The sequence below is a fragment of the Rhipicephalus microplus genome, chromosome 5 (genome assembly GCF_043290135.1).
Source record: "Rhipicephalus microplus isolate Deutch F79 chromosome 5, USDA_Rmic, whole genome shotgun sequence".
Classification (NCBI taxonomy): domain Eukaryota; kingdom Metazoa; phylum Arthropoda; class Arachnida; order Ixodida; family Ixodidae; genus Rhipicephalus; species Rhipicephalus microplus.
In genome coordinates, this window is record NC_134704.1 from 54,617,311 (window position 1) to 54,635,560 (window position 18,250).

The following is an 18,250-nucleotide window of genomic DNA, read 5'->3' on the forward strand; positions in this document are numbered from 1 at the left end:
TCAGAGGAGCCCCCGTCTCATGGTTCTTCCTTTCAGGATAGCTCATTGCTAGCTTCTGCCGCGTTGCACAACAACAATGAGGGAAAGCCAATACCCACATCTGGAGTACTCGGCGCGGGTGGTAATCGAAGCACTGCATACGCAAAAATTTCGTCCCTAAACTGCTGTCTTCGCACTACATTCCCGTCACAGGAGTAGTTATATCTACAGCAACACACGTGCAACTGCACGTACGCGAACGGTGTCGACACTAAACTCTTCAAACGTGAGAACTTCGTCAAAGTTCTGCTGAAGTTTATGAAGACGGAGAGAGAGAGAGAGAGAGAGAGAGAGAGAGAGAGAGAGAGAGAGAGCTTTCAGGACTGCTGAATACAGCAATTCACGCCAACTTTTTTTTCCACCGTTACGCTAAATGCTCTCACTTTTCCCAATTTTATGATTGCCCAAGGGGAAGCTATAGCTCGCTGCAGAGTGCCGGTTCATCAAGCATAACACGTGTGAATCGTTGCGAAACGCGCATGGCTCTCCCTTTTATAGCAACTGCGCGCCTTGGGGAATTATGGTGGCACGTTTTTAGCCTGTATTGGCCTAAAAATTTTCAAGGCTGTCGTGAGAGGAGGCGTGCGACTTGCAGAAGCGGAGCAACACGCTCCAGCGCGTGTGTATGTATATGCGAAAGCAAGAAAAACCAATCGAACAAAGATGACAGAAGGGTTGTGTCGCCTTATCGCCGCTCTCCACAAACGCGTGCGAGGAGCTGGGGGCACTTTCGTGTCTCAAATGACGCCGCGCAGCTCCCTCCTCGATGGCCTCCTCACCCTTCTGCGCCTTATTTCGCTTCTCTCTCTCTCTCTCTCTCTCTATTTCGGACAAGTTCCACAGTTTTGGCATGTGCATGGTTGAACACTGGAGGGGTTCGACTGATGGTGGTGTTGAATAAATAGCGAGAAAAGTGTGTGCTTACGTTGCATTTTCCTTCGCTGAAGATTATGTCTTTCTCAGCCGCTTCCACCCAAACGCTGTGACCCGGGTTACGAATCGCTGGCTGCATTCGTCTACCACACATAGTCGCAAAATACCGGCACATGGTAATATTGCCCATTGTCGGACAATTTGCGGCTAGTTCTACGTAAGCGCTGGATAAAGAGGACCATGTTATTCGAAACATTGGCTAGAGTTGATACAAGTTAGCTAACTAACGCTTATTACCTACTCGTGTTGTCTATAGAGGGGGCAATCTGCCGTTATAGCAGTAGTGTTGTCTTTTTCTATTCACAGTGCAATGACTGAGCAGTCTTTTATTCTTCTTTTCTCCCCTATTAAGGTTGATACTGGAATGTTCAGCTCCGGTAGACCAACCGAGCCACACGGTCAGCCGGAGGAGGAGGATGGAACTCTATTACAAAAAAGCACTGGCCTCGATGGCACGGGTCCAACGCCTAGGCGTCAGCCAGGAGCGCCCTTCGGCTCTGGCGGCCATGGAGTTTCCTATAAGTACACTAGAGGGAACTCTGGCGCTAGTGTCTATGGGAGCTGCAACGTATGGAGCCTCAGAGTATGGGAATGACGGGTAGTAGATAGATTTGCATAATCTTTCTATACTTTCGGCTCCACCTTGGCTTCACGTGGTTTGGAACTGCTTTATTATGAAACAACAAACAGCAAATGTTTGGCAGTTGCCACCTTAACCCTTTAAGCTCCCCAATTCAAATTGAGTAACGAAGCTCGAAACGGTTCGTTCTTTTAGTCTGAATAAAACCAAAACACAACAACAAAGAAAGCCACAAATGCATTAGAAGCCCGCGAGCACGAAGACTATGCAAATTCATGTACTACTTATCATTCACATCGTCGCTGAACGATCGCAGCACTATTGGCCGCGAGATCGAGCAGAGTCGCCACCTTGCGGCAACTGGCCGAAGTGGCGAAATCGCTCCGTGCATCGTCTGCTAGCAACGTCGTGTTTATATGTGCGCCTCCGTCATGCACGTTCTCAAAGTGTGGTTTGTCCGGTCATGACAGCGTGTGTGCAACTGTTTCTACGGATGACTTAAACGATGCACGAAAGCATTTGGTCTTGCTCGGCCGTTAATGCATTTTAATAAGACCGGCGAGTGCAACTTTCCAGAGTGCTATTTATTGTCGTCGTATATCCTCCATTCAGCACAATAATTTCAGAGTCGGTGCCGCTTTCTATTTCAAGCACATCGCAAAATGCTCTTGGCATCTTCCAAAACATGAGGACTATTAAATGGTGTGTGAATGCAACGTTTTATAGCGACTCGGTTGTAAAAAAAGAAAGAAAAATGCTTTAGGTCATGCACTGACACGTTGTTGGTAGGTGTACAACTACAGAACTGTAGTTTACCAGCCATGCAAGGAGCCTTAGTTGTGTTTATCCAGTCGTGGTATCACTACATAGAAATATTACTATCACATAAACTGTGACGCATCGGTACTTAAATTGTATTTAAAACAGAGATACCGTGCGCAGCCGCGTGATTAGATTTGAGAGCGTATTAAGGAGCCCAGACGTTGAAAATTAAGTCAGACGGCATGCCTTATACATACACACACACACACACACACACACACACACACACACACACACACACACACACACATATATATATATATATATATATATATATATATATATATATATATATATATATATATATATATATATATATATATATATATATATATATATATATATAATGTCGTATGGATACACAGGATTTTTTTTCTTTGTGTTCAGCATTTCTCTGACTTTGAAAGGCACTGGTCATTTTTTGTCTGAAAAAAAAACAATATGCTTGTCCCATTAACCAGGCCCTTGTTCTAGCACTCATCCATGTAATATATCGATGAAAGCTTAACTGTTATATAAATTTCTTTATATTCTTACTGGTGCAAGAGCATGTGCGTACACATAACGCAGTGTAGCGCCAAACGCCGGCAGCCACTTAGCTTTCCTGACTATACTTATCGACTGTCCCACATTTTATGGTGAACAGAATGAGAGAGAGAGAGAAAAAAAAAAGCATATGCGTATAAGGTGCGAACGGTGGTGCCGAACTAATCGCACAGATATGCGGGCTTTATGCGATCTTTCTTTCTCTCTTTTTTTTGTAGTATGCAGATGCCATAGATGTAAATAAGTAGTTCAGTCACACTACATCACTGCGTAACAGGCGGAGCACATAAGCTAACCACGTACAAAGAACAAGGCGTCATTTAGTACGAAAGCGTGAAGAGAGTCACCCAGGGCGAGCATTCCTATGAAAGGCAAAATGCGCTTTACTCGCGGCTAATGTTAACGTTGCATAGGCGTCGTGCACCGATTCAGTAAAGAAGAGCATAGATAATAACAGTAAACCCGTAGTCAACGTATTTTATCCGCCGACAATCGGCTCAGACCGGGCGCAACAAAGCGCCGCTGCGTGTATTTGTATACGCGCCGCCGACTGCCTATCCACACTTTCGCGGGACGGTGCTGCCACCTGTAGCCCGATCTCGCCGCGAATAGTCCCCCTATAGTTAATCTGAGGAAACTCTATGCTCGGATGGATTGCCCAGAGCTGTTCCTCCGGATATGTGCTTAGCAGCACGACTTGCCGCTGTTCAGCATTAACCATTGCGGGACCCTCTCGAACCGCCTTTGTGCAGACTTATACGGGATGAGAAGTAGGTCTGCCATAAAGAGGCCAATTTTTTTAAAACCTCCTCGGTCATAATTACATAATTTACACCAGTCAGAGCAACGGTCCGGGTAATGGTGGCACCGAATGGGGAACACCACCGCCCAATATGGCACCTCAGGAGCACTTCGCGACGTCTGCACAGCGCTGTTCATAGCTCTCAACGTATCGCATCACGAACATACTAATTACGTTTAAGACTTGTGACTTTACTGCTGCACAGCCGTTCGGTTAAAAGCTTTGAGCTGGGTGCTATGTGTTACTTGTTTTAACATTCATTTATTGTTATATGTAGTACGAAGAGACAAATAAATGGGTTAACTCTGAATATAGTCAGTGCCATTACGGAGCATACATCATGTGGTTTGGTAAGTGGATACCGCCATTGCATTGGTTCTGCTTGCTGCCGTGATGTATTCTGTGCGGTACACTACAATCACGTCAAGGTGGTGATACCAAGCACCTTTCGCCTCCTAGGGCTTTTAGCGGGACGGCTTAGTGCTCTCCCATAGTTGAGTACGAAGTACTCGAAATCGTTAAACATTTTTTCTAAACACACTATAATCACGCGTGAGGCCCACGGGACGGCTTTGAGCTCTCTCATAGCAGAGTACCTAGTACTCTAAATCGTCACCTACTTTTAGGGGCGAAGCTCCTTATAGCGGCACCCGTTTGTCCCTCGTAGTCGTCGTAGTAGTCGTAGTGTGTAACCATTCTTACATTTTGACCTCCAAGGTGGTGCCGGCAGGAGATTTCTTCTGTGCGCTGTTGAACAATAAAAAATTCGCAGCGTGCGCGTTAACTAAAAGCCGAATTCTCCTGTCTCTCATTCCCCCTTAGTAGCCATTGGCATGTATACATTGAGCACTATCTGACAAGAAAGAGTTGCTACGTTATACCCGCTGGGTGTAACCTCCTTAGTTTTAGAAAGGTATAGCGAGCGTTGAGCCGCAGTGTCATGAATACAGTGAACTAGTATATACCATCGAATCGAGGTGGTTAAAGCTGGGAAGTAGACACGAAGCGCAAGCCGTAAGAAAGAGTGCGTGTGCCACCTCTCGTTTAGTCCTTGGAATGTCCGCTGGATGGCGGTGCTTCTATATGGGGAATATATGATGAAAAGACGCGAGATGGTGGTACTTGGAGGGTTGAATAGATGGACGAACGGACACACAGAGAGATGCATGGACGGACGCATGGATGGCTGCACCGACGCATGGACGCATGCACGGATGCAGGGGGATGCATGGACGGACGCAGGGACGGACGCACAGATGGACGTGTGGACGCACGAGCAGACGCATGCATGGACGGGCGAATGGACGCACGGACGGTCACACAGGCGGACGCATGGACGGACGGAAGGAAGAACGAATGGACGGACGGATGCTTCGCCCCACTCTCCATCATTCACTCCGTGGATATGCTGCCATTTTTTTTTCTAAATACAGATTGTGGTAGGGGGTTATAGTAGTTATCGGCTGACTGCTCTCCCGTTGTTAAGAACGGAGTACTCGAAGTCGTTTTAGGCTCCTTAAGGCGTGGGTCGGTGTTCACCAGTATGTGTGAATGTATGTAGTAACCACCTCACAGCATATCCACGGAGTGGATGCTAATGATTGGGGCGAAGCATCGAAGGGTTTTATCGACAGACCGTGCATCATCCGCTGGCCGCGTCCGTCCGTCGTCCATCTGTCTTTCTGTTTGTCCGTCCATCTGTCTGTCCGTTCGTGTGTCCGTGTGTCAGTCGGTCCATCTGTCCACATGTCCAGAGACAGATGGACGGACGGACTGACAGACAGATGCGCGGACGGATGGATGGACTAACAGACAGACAGACAGACAGACAGACAGACAGACAGACAGACAGACAGACAGACAGGCAGACAGACAGGCGCACGGACGGGCGGGTGGATGGACACACCGACGAACAAATGGACGGACACTTCGCCCCACTCACCATAATTCACTCCGTGGAAATGTTGTGTTTTTTTTGTAAACACACGGAGTAATATACTTAAGTCATTGGTATGATGCTTTAAAGCGAACGCTCTACTGGTAGTCGAGCGAATTTCGCTGTAATCCCCGTGTAGCTTCGAAGAGAACAAGTACTCGTGACAAGTTGCGGGTGATTTGAAGTGTGTTAACGTGATGCGGATAACTAGAACGTGATTTCATTTCATATAAACACTTCTTTAGCACAAAAGTATACCCCTTAGAGGTTTCTGCACCTACAGTCTATCAGTCAACGTGGACTTAATATTTGACTTTTGTGTCCCTTTAATACTGCATAACGAAAAAAGCTGGAAAGTGCATGCAGGCTCCTAGCTTAAATGACACCACGTAATATTTTTTCACGTTCAGATCATGATTCACAAACGAAACTAAGATGATGTGATGTTTATGTGATGAAGCAAGTGTACCACAAATATAATAAAAAAACTCCCAAGCATTTCCCCGAGGGTGAAAATGGTTAAGTGCGAATGCACGGGGTGATCCTATGAGGGGGAGTAAAGTTAAAATCCGTTGGCATTCGCCAGTGAGTTAACGTAAACTCCCCCGTGTGTTCGGTAGAGCGTCGCGCTGTGGCCCGCCAAGTCCTCTTTCTTTTAAAGATAGAGAGAAGACTGCGGACGCCGCCGACGGCGGTGGATGGTTTGGGGTCGCTTATAAAGTGTATTCACACTTATAAAGTGAATATCCTTGATCGTCTTTATAGTAAAAAAAAAAAAACACGCGTAGCCACTACCCCACGCATTAAGAAATAGCGTCAAAGGTCCGAATGAAGGAAAGTATAGTGCTACTGGCTCCCCCTATAGATGGTGCGGTGGGGTGGGGGTGCTTCTATGTCCCACCCGTGCGGACGCCTATGAGAATAATCCACACAATTGATGCTTGACATATTGTCGCACGAAGGCCACCAGTTATAGCCAATAGCAAAGTGCACGTACGAAATAGGTTTGCGAATTCAGCTCCAGAACCTCAACACCCGCTTTGTGTGAACGAAACATTTTCTTTCGCTATCATATATCCGTACTAGGAGCGCGCGAATATAGGAAAATTTCGAATAACGAATATATTTGATTCGCTACTTATATCAAATAGCACGTATTCAACCATACCGAATATTTTTTGAATACTTTCCGAAAATCTCCACCGATGAAAAAAATACCGATAGAAAAAGACGTTGGACATTCCCAGGATTTAAGGTCATTTGTACGTGGCGTCATCTTTTGGTGGCAGCAACGGCGTCCTGCCATAACTGAATAAGAAATAGTCTAAAAAAAAAACGTGTCCCACGAAAAAAGCTAGTTACAGAAAACGAGTTCCGGTTATATGCAGCAGACACCCACACGAACATTTTGGTAAAAATAACAGCGTCGCACTACAATGCGTGTGGCTTCCCAGTCATTTTAATGGCGGCAGTTACAAACAGGCACCTACACTAATCCCGTAATTATGAAATACATTCACCCCGACTTGTATATGACCAATTCGTGCAAGTATTGTAGTAATAGGGCCACACTAGCGCATATTCTCTGGGAGTGTCCAGCACTAATTGGCAAAACGAGAGACGCGGCCTCCAATGAGGACCTTCGGGAGCGTTGGCGACCGCGCTGCTCAGCTCAGGACTAGATTATCAACTCTGGGCGATCCAGCAGGCCAAAGAAGCTGCTGAGAGACATGGTCTCTCAACCAGCTCCTAGGTGGAAACCCAGCCCGGTAACCTGCAGGAAGTGAATAAAGTTGTTCACTCACTCACTCCCAGTAGACCTGAACACTATATACCCATTGGAAATACATGAGATCCCATTGTAAAATGTCAAGCACTGTGGGAAGCTACGTGGTTTGCCATGCGACATTGTAATTGTACCTGAATGATCCAGTGTGGCTGTGCTGGACATAATCTGGAGTCATTTTCGGTAAGTTGCTCTTTTCGCCAGATATATATTTTCGCTTATTTCCCACTCAGTTATGGCAGGCCACGGCTGTCGGCGTCGATAGATGGCGCCACGTTCACACGTCCCCTAATCCTGGTCCTGAAAACGAGAGACCATTTTCGTAGCTTTAATTAGTGAATTACCAAGATGCACGCAGGTCAAGCTTTTAAAGGGATATCGAATATCTGTATACTGATCTCCGTATGAAGGAATTTTTGCGTTAACTCCAGTGTCAGCGAATTCAGTATGTCCTCAACCCCCTATCATTATTATGAAATTCATGATTTTTCATAAAATGCTACACGATTATTGGGTCTTAGTGTTATTTAAAAGCTGGTGACAAATTACCACCTGGAGTACTGAAGCAATGGCTACATTCACCCTACACTTGAAAAAACACCCCGAAGGCTTTATTTAATGAGAACTAGCAGAGAGTTTTCATTAATATTGTGTTTAAAAAAACGAACCCCTAAATACACACGAGCTCGCCTCAGCTTACATAATTGTGGCATTTTGTTCATTAAATTTAGCAGTAATGTCCGATTGTATAGTGTGTGGATAGTTGTTTGAAAGAAAAAGTGATATAATTGTATACGCCTGTCTTGAAAATGGTTTTCGAATAGTATTAAACGCACATTCACATTAGAATCGCATACGATTCAAATTTTCGCTATTCGTGCACCCCTATTATGTAGAAAAGCGAAGACGCGGCACTTCGATATAAGATCGCTGGGAAGCTATGGGGCTGGTCTTCACTGGAATTCTCCGTCGATCATCATTTTTTCCCTTCGCACTTTATATAATATTGCCAAATTTAAATGAACCAGCTATACGGCTCGGCAACGAATCTGTGTTCAGGTAGTAATTTGGACGAAGTTGTAATACGAATTGATGATTTGGGCTTATTCTACGATACTATGTGATTATCAAGCACGACACATTTCGTCCCTTCTTTTTTATCGTTGTTGGATATGTTGTGCAGATTGTTGGGTATGTGTGTAATCAATAGCAACACTCCTCTAGCATATTGACGCACGCGTGGGGAAACGCACATGGTGACAGCGCTATATAATCACCGGCGTTTTATATTGAATCGAAGATGCGCGAGCCAACGGGGCGCGGAAGAAGAAGAAGAGTAGTGGAGCGGCGCCTGGACTGTGTGGTTGGGTGGAAGAGTTCTAGGCCTGTCTCAGAAGTACGCTGCTATTTCACAACGCCATTTCACCTCATCTGTAAATAAACACAGTCACTCGTAACAGTTTGGTGGAGGTGCTGGGTAACGCTGCGGTCGGAGCAAGGCGAGTCAGCACGTGCTGCGTGTTGCTGTTGCAAAGAGCCCTGAAGTGGTCGAGACTCGCCAGCAGGTACATAGGGCGTGTACACGTTGAATCGTGAAGCTCGCTGCTGGCGACGGTAGCAGTACCTAGCGATGTGTCCAGGTAGCCCGCAGTTGTAGCAAGTACGGGTGTCGCGTCTAGTCGTCCCCGGCTAAGTAAACCTCGTTGGTTGATAAAAGCCGGGCGATGGTGGTCGAGGAGTGAATCGCTGTGACGCAGCTTGCCTGCGTTCCTGGTTTTCGAGTGGTCGTTCACTCCTCCGTTCGAACCGATCGGTGTAATTCGGGCGAGGCTCAAAGTAGCTCTGTCGCATCCGAGGTACCAGTGGTCCGCGGGGCCGTTGGTCGAATGCACACTGATGGCAGACACCGGCGGTGTCCACAGCTTGCAGTTGAGCAAGTTCTTCCTTAACCACTCGTCTTATAAGAGAATAGATCTCGTCCTGCGATAGAAGGTTGGCACTTGCAATCGTGGGCACATTCTCAAGACGTCCAAATTTCGGTAGAACTCTCCTCCTTTTTAGCGCTTCAAACGCTCGGCAGTGTCTCTTTAGGTCGGAAGGTGTGTGTAAATCTTCCTTAGTGATAAGGAAATTGTACACGTCTTCCGCGATTCCCTTGAGGAGATGACCTACCTTATCTTCGTCACACATGGTCGCACTCACGATTCCGCAAAGCTTCAAGGCGGCCTCGATGTAGGCGGTGCATGTTTCGCCAGGTAACTGAGCTCTGCGTGAAAGCGTTTGCTCCGCCTGCTTGACCTTAGCTGTTGAGTCACCAAAACACCTCTTCAGCTCGTCCACGAAAATGCCCCATGTGGTCAATGCACTCTCATGGTTGTCGAACCAAAGAGACGCGGTGCCGACGAGAAAAAACAGCACGTTCTCGAGCTGCTTAGCAGTGCTATAGTATACAGCGGTTGCTGCGGCTAACTCTTTGGTAATGCATGCTTGAGCCAGTCGTCACTATCGTCGTCCAGCTGCCCCGAAAAGGTCCTCGGCTGACGTTTCGGCATGCCGCAGTGATCTTGTTCTGGCGGATGAGCGTGTTGCTCATCAGCAACGAGGTTGTTATGGCCTGCTCCCGCGTCCTCCATGTCTCGTAGCTGTGGTGGCAAGCCTGCCAAGCGTCTGCTCCGTCGCAAAATCGGTAGAGCTGGGTCGTCCAGATCGATGTACCCGGCACCTTCCACCAAACTGTTACGAGTGACTGTGTTTATTTACAGATGAGGTGAAATGGCGTTGTGAAATAGCAGCGTACTTCTGAGACAGGCCTAGAACGCTTCCACCCAACCACACAGTCCAGGCGCCGCTCCACTACTCTTCTTCTTATTCCGCGCCCCGTTGGCTCGCGCATCTTCGTTTCATTTCCCCCGGCGGCAGACGAAGCTCGCCGAGCGACTCAAATAGGCCTATGATGGTACTGTTTGAGGCGGGCTACGTGAACAATTTGCGTAGTGCGCAAACGCCGGTTATTGGCTGTGACTCGGGAGACAACGTAATTCATGTCACTGAGACGATTGGCTATCACGAATGGGCCGGAATAGTTTGCTAGAAACTTCCGGTACAATCCTTTTCTGCGAACAGGAGTCCACAGCCACACGTAGTCACAAGGAGAAAACTCTACGGGGATATGCTTGGCATCGTAGCGACTCTTGCTGTGTTCTTGCGAAGACAATGTTTGAAGGCGCGCTAGTTGACGTGCTTCTTTAGCGCGACACAACGTCTGAGCGATGGACAGATCTTCCTGATGCGAGAAAGGTAATAGAGTGTTCAGAAAACTCTGTGGAGTTCGTGCGTAACTGAGCAGAAAGAAGGGCGAATGTCCAGTCACTTCATGCTTGGCGGTGTTATACGCGTAAGTAACAAACGGTAAGACGGCGTCCCAGTTCCTGTGATCAGCATCAACGTACATCGATAGCATATTCGTGAGAGTTCAATTTGTTCTCTCAGTGAGACCGTTAGTTTGCGGATGGTAAGGGGTGGAGTGGCGATAAGAGGAATCTTCAACCACATCGGCCATAAATTGTCGTCCACGGTCACTGATGACAACCCGTGGAGCACCGTGACGCAGTATGACCCGTTGTAACAGAAAAGAAGAAACAGCGGCTGCTGTGGCCGATGTCAGTGCATCCGTTTCCGTATAACGCGTTAAATAATCCACGCACACTATAACATATCGGTGGCCCGATGGGGTCTTAGGAAGGGGTCCGAGCAAGTCGATGCCGACTTTTTCAAAAAGGGATGTCGGTGGAGGGATGGGCAATATAATCGTCTACGTAAACGGTACACGTGTAAATAAAAGCCGTAAGGCCATTGGAGACGTATGTGACACATTACTGAGTCCGTGCATCTTTCGACCGGAGTTCGTTACAGCGCTGAAGGAGTTACTCATTTCTTCCGTTTCTCCAAGGATGAGGTGGGGGACACGAAAGACCAGAGACGAGAGACCGTGTGGCCGAGGTTTCTTTTTTCGGTGCACCACAGATCATTTTCATAACTGGAAAACTGGCTTTCCTGCTATGCAGTTTTTCCTTCTAATGGCGGCTAGTCAATTACTGGAAACCGCTTGCCACGCAGTTTTTTCGCGTTTTACGTGAAAAACGAATGCTCAGCACTCTTGTTGCAAACACGCTTAACATACGAACCCCGATACCTCGTGTTCACTTGAAGGTCGAAAAGTGCCGCCACTGGTTGGGCAAATACGCCGTGCAGAGAAGCGCACTTGCGCATTAAGGAAAGGGGTCTATTGGGGATGGCGATATTAACAGCGTCGCTGAAATCACATACTACGAATGCCTCAACGCACATCCTAAAATTGAGGCCCACGTCATTATATTCCCCTGCCACTCAACCGCGTCACGGATCCTAACTTCAAAACGAAGGACCCCCGCTCTATAGCTGCCCCAGAAACAACAGCAGACGCTTCAAAACTTCGAATCACCCAGCTATATAGCTACAATACGGTTTTCACCACGACGTTGCTGCAGCAACTGCCGGCTCAATTTAACTAACCTCCCCTTAAGCCGGGGAAAACTAGGTGCGCTACGCATCTCCAGCGCTCCTCAGCAGTTTACCGCCACCTACGTACGCATATACATAAATGCGCCGCGTTTCTTCGCTCGCACTCGTGCTTACAATCGCCAGGAGCTCCGGAGAAAACAGCCCGTCTGAGAGAGCCGCGCGGAGGCTTTGTGCGCACGCCAACCTCAAGCGTCTCAACTCTCTCTCTCTCACGCTCTCCGCATGCAGAATCGTTGAGAAGGCCTAGAGGAAGATGCCGGAGGGAGTTTAGCTTCGAATCGCGGCTCAGGAATAGTATAAGAGAAGGGGGGGGGGGTATGAAACGGGGGGAGTGTTTTAGCCTCCCACGCCGTCGCTGGGGAGTACTCCTTATCTCTGCAGCCAGACGGCCGCCGACGCCACAAAGGAAGCGGTGCGGGCCCCCGCCGCCAGCGCGTGCCTCTGCTCGTCGCGTGCGCTCGCTTCGGTTTGCCCGCGCCGCTATGACTGCATTGTACGTCGCGAGTGTTTACCCCCTCCCCCCCCCCCGTGAGCTGAGAGAGAGAGAGATACATGATGCAGGCCGCTGTTTATACACTCGGTTCGGCCTCGAATGTAGGAAAAGTTCTCGCCACTGGCTTGTGTTTACTTGTTGTATTTGTCAGTGTCGTTCGGGTTTTAGCTCAGTACGGTTGAATCGGAACCAGCGGCGATGTTCGGTGCGACATATATGATATGTCGAAAGTAATTTACAACAACCTCGGAAAAGAGCAGCGCTTCGAGATAGGTAATAGTGCACTTCAAGTTGTAAAATACTATGTCTACTTAGGGCAGGTAATAAATGCGGAGCCGAACCACGAGGTTGAAGTAACTAGAAGAATAAAAATGGGGATGGAGCACATTTGGCAAGCACTCTCAAATTATGACAGGTAGATTGCCACTATCCCTCAAGAGGAAGGTATATAACAGCTGTATCTTGCCGGTACTTAGCTACGGAGCAGAAACCTGGAGACATACAGAGAGGGTTCAGCTTAAATTGAGGACGACGCAGCGAGCAATGGAAAGAAAAATGGTAGGTGTAACCTTAAGAGACAAGAAGAGAGCAGAGTGGATTAGGGGACAAACGGGGGTTAAGGATATTATAGTTGAAATAAAGAAGAGGAAATGGACATAGGCCGGGCATGTAGCGCGTGGACAGGATAACCGCTGGTCATTAAGGGTAACTAACTGGATTCCCTGAGAAGGCAAGCTGGTTAGGGGGAGACAGAAGGTTAGGTGGGCAGATGAGATTAAGAAGTTTGCGGGTATAAATTGGCAGCAGCAAGCACAGGACCGGGTTAACTGGCGGAACATGGGAGAGGCCTTTGTCCTGCAGTGGACGTAGTCAGGCTGATGATGATGATGATGATGATGATGATGATGATATTATATGTATGCGCGGAATGTTTTTATTCTTTCTTTTTGAGGGGGGGGGTGGGTGGGAGGGAGGTACCTGAGAAAACACGGGAGCTCGAAATGGTTGTATAGAAGCGGTGCGAGGTTGGTATTCATTCGTCGCGCTGAGGAAGCTGGTGTCTCTGGTGGGAAATGGCAATTTGCTCTTAAAGGACAGAGCACAAGGTGAGAAAGCAACGTGGGCTAGTAGCTATCTTAAGGCCGAACAGAATGTCTAACTTTCTTGAAATATTTGCGCAAGCACACGAATACACAGAAGAGATACAAACTGGCGCAATCTAACAACTGGTTTATTTTTTATTTTATTTTTTAGAACGAAGATTCCAGGAGTTTGTCCGGCTCATCTGTGTCCCCGCGAGCCTGCGCAAATAATTCAAGATGAATATGTTCCAACTTGGCCGAATCGCAGTATTGATTCAGAATATTTAAGTTGTGTAGACAACGATAAGTATATGCTCACATAACGTCTCACCTAAGTGGCAAAGTGTCCCACTGTTTCCGAGCTCGTGAAAAGGATGGTTTAGAGCAGGACTTTAGGTCTCAAACACGCAGACCTCTATAGCTAGTGGCCCACTTTGCACATGACTGTATTCGTCCCACATATATTTCTTTCTTTATTTCCTCAATAAATGTGTTGGCGAGTAACTCATTCGTGACTGTTCTCAGTCATTTTCTTTCTCGTGGCACCCCATGCTGTGAAAGTTTCGATTGATTCATATGTGGGGTTTAACATCCCAAAACCACCATATGATTATGAGAGACGCCGTAGTGGAGGGCTCCGGAAATTTCGACCACCTGGGGTTCTTTAACGTGCACCCAAATCTGAGCGCACGGGCCTACAACATTTCCGCCTCCATCGGAAATGCTGCCGCCGCAGCCGGGATTTGAACCCGTGACCTGCGGGTCAGCAGCCGAGTACCTTAGCCACTAGACCACCGCGGAGGGGTATGCTGTGACAGTGTTAAAACGTGACCTTGGAAGAAAACTTTATATTAGAATCGGCGTCCAGATTTCATTCATTCTAAATATTGGTATATAGATGTGTGTCTCGAAATGTAAAGTGAAATCCACATCAGGAACCTGCTTTATACGAAACATAGGAAATTCTTTCAAAGGGCAAAGTCAGATGAAATTTTGTTGAATCTCCATCTTAAACCTTCTTAATTGTCCTGGCCCATGCGCGGAACTAAGTTGGGTGACTGCGGCCCGCTAAAGGAGGCGAGTTGGAGACCATTAAATAATAGGGATAAGACTATGTGAACCCCTCAGCTTTTTTTTTATACTTTTCTTGGTGACATATTCAGTTCGAAGGGTTGTGTGTTCAGCATTCTTCGGCGTGGTAAAGAATGCTGCTCGAACGGATTTAAGCCTGTTCAGAACTTGTGGAACCTGTCACAACTTGTTGGGACCTACGGCAGTATGGGAGCCTGTCGGTGCATGCACACCAGTACACACCTATCGCAACACGCGTCGAAACCTGATAGTATTATCGGAATACGCTGTATGGAGCCTTCCTACCAGTACAGGTCTGTAATATGCTGTTGTTGGTGGGACCGAAGCTGCATTGATGGCGAATCGTGCGGCATTTGTATGTGTTCGTGCTAGTGCCCGATACGCAACTGGTCAGACCCATTGATGACCTGTTTATAGTTTATGTTTCTATTGTTATTTCCTGAATTTCCTTTTTGTCCACTACTTATTTATCTGCACATCCCTCACTCAATGCTTCTTCGGAAGCAGTGGTATATATTTGTCGTAAATAATTAAACGAATGACTTTTATGTCTTCCGCTTCGTCTCTGTTATCACGCAGCGAAGCATGCCGAATTACTGCCAGTGCTGTAGCAAAGCAGAAATTTTCGTCGAGCTCGAATGAACGACTGCTTTATTTACCGCCTGCTGCCGTTCGACAGAGACAGTTCACCCAATTAAGACGTGACCAAAACGACATGTCATCACCAGGCTGAATTTACTGTTTACATTAAAGTCAAGACTTAGTTGACGTTGTTCAGAGGCACCATCACCACATAGTTAATTGTGGTTGTATACGTTCTCTGCTGTCGTTTTGTAGTGGTGCATTACCTCGTCCACTATGCGGCCAGTCGCTGCATTCCATGCACGTGCTCGCTGCATCTTTAGCTCACGCCAGAGTTGTACACATTAACAAAGCAAATAACGAGTTGCGATAAAAATTACCTTCTTTGAAATGTAATTGATACAGAGATAAATTACATCTGCAAAAAAAAAAATGCTCGAGAAAAGATGGTCTAGCTCACACAGGATCCTGTATGCACACTCTTTACGTGGATCAAGGCACAGGTTGCATGGTGCTTCTTATGGCTTAACACAAAACAATGTCAATAATAATAGCAATGAAATGAAACATTGCTTTCTTATTGGTGGTGAAACCATTTCCCATTATCTAAGCGCTTGATAAGCGTGAATTTAAGTGATTCTTGCGACAAAAATACGTTCACGGCTACCCAGAGGCCTCTGAGAGTGTTCATGCCTTGGAAAATATTCTGTCTAGCACTAACCACACATGACGTCACACCGGACAACTTCGCGAACTCTCGTGATGCTAAGGGAGGGAGAGAGAGAGAAGAAAGAGAAAGACAGATCCCATATCGTTTCCCAATGGTGCCGGCGCGTGCCAATTAACATCGGAGTAAGATCGGGTCGTTCCCGCAATGTTATGTTTGTTTCGTTCCCGCGAATTCAAAACCGGCTCGACTAGTTAGGACCTTCGGTGCAACGATCGGGCCCTACAAAACACTATAGCTCTTGGCATGCACCGACTGTTCCATCGTCGAAGTCCATCGTTCCCTGCATTATGCACAGCCACACTGGGCGCGCGCCTCTGTCAACGCCTGTCGAACGGGGTTACACAGGCGCGACCGGCCGCTTCGAGGCGGAATTAACGATCCCTGCCCGAAGCAGTTCCCAATGGCCGACATTATAAATTCAACGCGTTTGAGGAAGCGAGACGACCCGCAAAAGCCGCCCGCCGCACATGCAACGCCCGCAGCGCCCCGCGCGGTCGTGACTAGCATCCATTGGCGGCTCGTTTGGACGCGATCGACGTATATAACGACTCGCGGGGCTTCGGCTGCGTCTGTGCGAAGAATCGTTTGTTGCTGCTGCTGATGCACGCCGCACTGCCATCGGCACTGGCGATCGGAGCGGCTCAGCGGTCCGCAATCCGGCCTGCGATCTCTCATAGGTTATGCGACGAGCGCGGTCGCTCTGCTAGTTGCCAGACTATAACCTCGCCGCTGCTCAACTGTGCCGGTGCTAGCGATCCAGCGCGCTGCTTTGTGTACATATAAAAACGGTTCGACGCCCCTTCCCCCCATCCTCCCCCCCCCTCCTTGGGGAATCGAAAGAGGAGCGCTCGAGCAAGTTGAAGTCGGTGAAGTCACCAAAGCAGGCATATATATGCGCTGGTGGTGTAACGAGCGTCGCGGCCTGCAACGGAGAGAAAACCGCGTGGCATTCCGATCGGGCGCTACGATCGTCTTCAAGGGGGCAGTTTGATTGTTTTACCTCTTTTTTTTTTTTTTGCAGCGCGCTGCGAACGGTGCCTCTTAAGTAATGGCTTCTTTCAGATCGCCATCAAAGAGCGCGGTTGGTTCTTGAAGCACTCGCGAATGGCCCTGTTTTGCATCAATGTCAACGGCCACTTTGAGACGCGCTAATTTCATCTTCTTCGTTTTCCCCATCTTGCGTTTGGTGGAAGGTACGTCCTGTCCTTCTGACAAGCGCCTTATAGTTAAGAGAAAGCATACGCATTTTGTAGTAGAGTGGAGTGGTGCCTAAGGCTGAACCATAAGTGCAATCTATTGTCTCTGTAATGCTTGATTACGCCCGAAGCGTGGTAGTTAACAGCGTAACTAAGTATTGGGTGACGTCAGCCGGGCGTCAGAAAGCAAATTCCGTCTTCCTATTGGTTGCGATTGTCATCCCAGTAAGAGTGTGAATAGTGAGTGTAGATGACCAGTGCAGAGTTAGCCAGTACTGGCCATCCACCCAGTACCAAGGTTAGCCATTACTGTACTGAGTTAGCCACTAGAGTGAGTCAGCCCGTACAAGCCATCATTCCTTTTTTTCACGAGGCAGCTAGGGACTGGAACGGTCTTCCCTTTAGTGTCACCCATCATTTCGCTGCAGATAAATTTAGAAATGTCATAGATTCATTGTCTTATTAACTGTATATCGTTTGTCCATACACTCATGTAACTACCTCTGTAGTGGGCCTTTAAGGTAAATAAATAAATAAATAAATAAATAAATAAATAAATAAATAAATAAATAATCCAAAGCCAAGTTGGCTTGTGCTGGCCAACCACCCCAGTACAGAGTATTGTACTGAGCTGGTCACAAGGGTGAGTGAGCCCGTACGACCAGTAATGAGTTGGCCAGTAGTGGTCAACCGCTCAGTACTGGGGTAGTCAGTGCTGAGGGCGGTTGGCAGCCTATACATGTATCGGGAAAAGAAAAGGAAATCATTACAAACATGGCCACCCCTGTGTATGAAAAAGGACGTTAATTTATAGGCTCTAGTCTAATCCAGCCCCAAACTATAGTTTGATCATTGTAAGTTAACCTAAAGATCGAACAAGATGAAGGCAGGTTGAGCGACGTGGACAATGAGAGCGAAATTTTCATTTCCTCCAAGTTCTCCGTTACGCCAGTTATAACGTGGTGACATATGACACGTATAAAGGAACGGCGTTAAACGCCTCTCATTTTGACGCAGATCGAGCGAGGCTTTCCGATCGGCGCAGGCATCAAGTGGAGAGACGAGCCTCAA

General features: G+C 47.5%; 1 long non-coding RNA gene across 1 annotated transcript in view; it reads right to left on the minus strand.

Annotated features, from left to right (window-relative positions):
* Positions 1-7,129: 7,129 nt before the first annotated feature.
* Positions 7,130-18,250, minus strand: part of LOC142817257 (uncharacterized) — a 111,698-nt gene continuing 100,577 nt past the window's right edge. The window contains exons 2-3 of the long non-coding RNA XR_012895135.1: positions 7,579-7,744; positions 7,130-7,432 (exon numbers count right to left, since the gene is read on the minus strand). This is a non-coding gene — a long non-coding RNA (uncharacterized LOC142817257). The remainder of the gene's footprint in view (positions 7,433-7,578; positions 7,745-18,250) is intronic.